This window comes from Populus trichocarpa, chromosome 18 (genome assembly GCF_000002775.5).
Source record: "Populus trichocarpa isolate Nisqually-1 chromosome 18, P.trichocarpa_v4.1, whole genome shotgun sequence".
Taxonomy (NCBI): Eukaryota; Viridiplantae; Streptophyta; class Magnoliopsida; order Malpighiales; family Salicaceae; genus Populus; species Populus trichocarpa.
Genome location: NC_037302.2, coordinates 14517680 through 14521128, shown reverse-complemented (window position 1 = coordinate 14521128; position 3449 = coordinate 14517680).

Sequence of the window (3449 nt, the reverse complement as noted above, 5' to 3'; positions counted from 1 at the left end):
CATTAAATGCTCATAGTAGGGTGCCTTGAATGTATTGGCGAACAAAGTCACCATCTCCGTTTCTATCAAAGGAGGTTGCACATGAGTGGCCTCGTCCCTCCATCTTTGCGCATAAGCCTTTACTGACTCTTGGCTTCTCTTTTCCATTGACATAAGGCTTGTTCGATCTGGAGCAATTTCCAAATTGAACCTGTATTGCTTAAGGAAAGCCTCCACTAAATCCTTCCATTTCTTAATCCTGGTATTATCCAGCCTCATGTACCAACTTAGCGCCGACCCCAATAGACTGTCTTGGAAAAAGTAGATCAGTAACTTATCGTCATGAATCACCTCAGCCATCTTATTGCAATAAGATCGAAGGTGAGTGTTTGGGCATTCCAACCCAGTGTACCTTATAAACTCCGGTATCCTAAAATCTTTTGGTACCGTGATGTTTGGCACCAAGCATATTTCAGACGCTCGCATGGGGTCAAACCAGTCATTTCCCTCGACCGCTCTTAACCTTTCTTCCAAGGCTGATATCTTGTCATTGTTCATAAATCCAGTGGACCTATTATCGGAAGGCCCCTCTACAGTGATGTGAGTTTGAGGGGGCTGAATGGGAATGGCAGGCGCAAATTGCTGCCCCGTCACTGAATCTGCCCCCAAGTTCTGAGATACCCCCGGGACATGAACTGATGGTGCTCCTATAGGTGGCTGGGTAGACGTTCCCTCCCCGTTCTTGGTTCTTAAGAGTTGCTCAAGCAGATTGGTCAGTCGAGAAACTTCATTTTTCACAGACTCCAACTCAGTCTGATAATGTGACTCTAAGTGAGCTCTTTCTTCGTTCTCCATTCTTGCTCGAGACCGGGTGTTGTGGATTTTGGATGTGGGACCTATGTTTCACGGTCTGGTATGCGTGAAAAAATGTAAATGAATGTATGATAAAGAACAATGCATGATGCATATATAATGTGAGCTGAAAAGACCTGAAAACCAAAATGCCTTATGGTTAGGTTTTGTCTTATGCAAAAATATATTTTATGGAGCATACACCCTATAGCCGGTTCTAATTCTTTTGTGCTTGACGAGGGTAGGTTGGCTATTCAGTCTCTAAAAAGGGTCTCTTGTTGTCCCAGTGATTGCCCTCGTGGAGGCAATATGGGGGCTTGTAGGCAATGAGATGGTCACATGTACCAACTATTACCAGTCTAAGCACTCAGCGAAGAGTTGGGGTTTACACAAACTTAAACCTTGACTAACAGTCGTAAGGTAAGCTGCTAGTCCCCCACTTAACTTAAAGCTTGTGTGTGCTTCTCAATAATCAAAGTATGTGATGCATGAGACAGTTCTATAAGATGTATGAGACAGTTCTATACAAATGCATGAACAATATGTGTAAAAATATTTAAAGCATATAAGCGGATAAAAGGAAAGGCATATTAACAATAAACACACGAAAACAAAAACAAATCAGACAAAAACAAAGCTCAGTCCACAAGGTCCCCAGTGGAGTCGCCATTCTGTCGCACGTGAGCGACGTCGCGGCGATCGTCCACCCACAAAAAATGTAACATGGGGGATATATATATCTGGTCAATGTGGGGAGACAAGGAATTCGTTGTCTCTTAGTAGTGAAAAAAATGGTGTGGGAGTCGCCACCTAGTATTTTGGTCACTAGGAACCCTAACTGGTCTCAGAGATCGGGCACGGGGACTGGTTGCGTAAAGGGAAGGTATTAGCACCCCAAATACGCCCTACCTAAGGTAAGCTGCATTGTTTATTTGTTTGATAAAATTCAAGGTCTCGTTGTGTTTCCTAGTTGTTGGTCCGTCTACGGTTCAAGAAAAGTCCTCCTCAATAAGGAGGTCCTTATCTTATCGGGTAAAACCTAACCGTTCTAATATCTATGTAAAAAACCATACTTTTAATATCAAGAATACGTTTTATGTATAAATTCGTAATCCCAAATACTAAGAGAAGACAAAAAGATTTTTTAGAATTTTTGAAATATTGGCCTAGTTCTCATGGCTTGAATAAACTGGTTATTAAAGCCAAAATGCATGCTAATACATATATCGTTTTGAAATTTCTTTTGTTGTGTGAAAATATGATGTTATAATATTTATATATATACGTTGGAGAGACTAGGCCGTATTTTAAAACAAAACATTTTTTAAATATGTATTTTGTACGTTTTGACGCAAATCGGGTATTTTAATATTGGGTTTGTATCCTTGCGGTATAAAAATACAACCAAATATTAAGCTACTTTGATAAAGCAAATGCAGAAAAATCAACAATATTTTCAAAGATATTTTAGAAAAATTTTGAAAGCAAAAGACATTTTTTATTTTGAAAATCTTTGATGTTTTGATGAAAACCGGGTATGTTAATACCGGATTTGTATCTTTACAGTATAAAATACCAACCAATATTAATCAAAATACAGTAATAAAATTACAACAAAATCACATATATTTTTCTATAATTTTTGCATAATTTTTATAATTTTTTCATATATATATATATATATATATATATATATATATATATATATATATATATATATATATAAATAATACAAAATATAATATATATAATATATAATATTAAATGGGCTGGGCTGGTCCGGCCCAACCGACTAGGCCGGACTCAGCCCAAAATTGTTGGGCCGATTTCGGCCCAAAATGGATTGGGCCGATCTCGGCCCAAAAAACTAATATTCTCTTCTGGGCCAGACCCGGCCCAGAAGACTGGGCTGGCCCAGGACCCGCCTGGCCCAGACCCAAAACGGGCAGGGGGAATTAATTTCCCCCCACCCCTGCATGCAGAACGCTATTCGTTCTGCATGCAGAGAAGGAAAAAAATAAAAACCAGAGTAGGGGAGGAAGAAGAGTTACCTGGCGCGGAGGAGGCTGTGCGTCGCTGGCGGTGCTGCGGCAGATGCTGGTGGCGGTGCTGGTGCTGGTGCTGCTGGAGGCGGAGGCGGTTGACTCTCGGACGGCGGCAGTGGCGCTGCTGTTAGCAGCCGAGAGGGAATTCCTTCCTCCTCCCTTGTCCTTCGTTTCCTTTCCCTTTCGTTTTCTCCCCTTTCTTCTTCTTCTTTGGTTTTCTTTCCCCCCCTTTTCCTTTCTTTCGGTTCACTCTTCTTCCTCTCCCCTTTCTCTCTCTTTCGGTTTTTTTCGTTCTCCTCCCCTCTCCTCTGTTTTTTTCCGTTTCTTTCTCCCCGTCTGTCCTCCTTTTTTCCTCCTCTTCTCAGCGTTCTTGGCCTCTATTTATAGAGGCCAACGGCGCTGTTTTTTTACAGCTCTCGCGGGGAGCAGCCGGCTGGTCGGCCATTGGGCGCGGCTGCCGAGGTTCGGTGGGTGGTGCGCGGTGGGTGGTCGGCCATTGTGTTCGGTCGGTGGGCTCCAGGCGAGAGAGAGAGGGGCCGGCAAAAATTTCAAAAAAAAGCACCATTTTTCCCT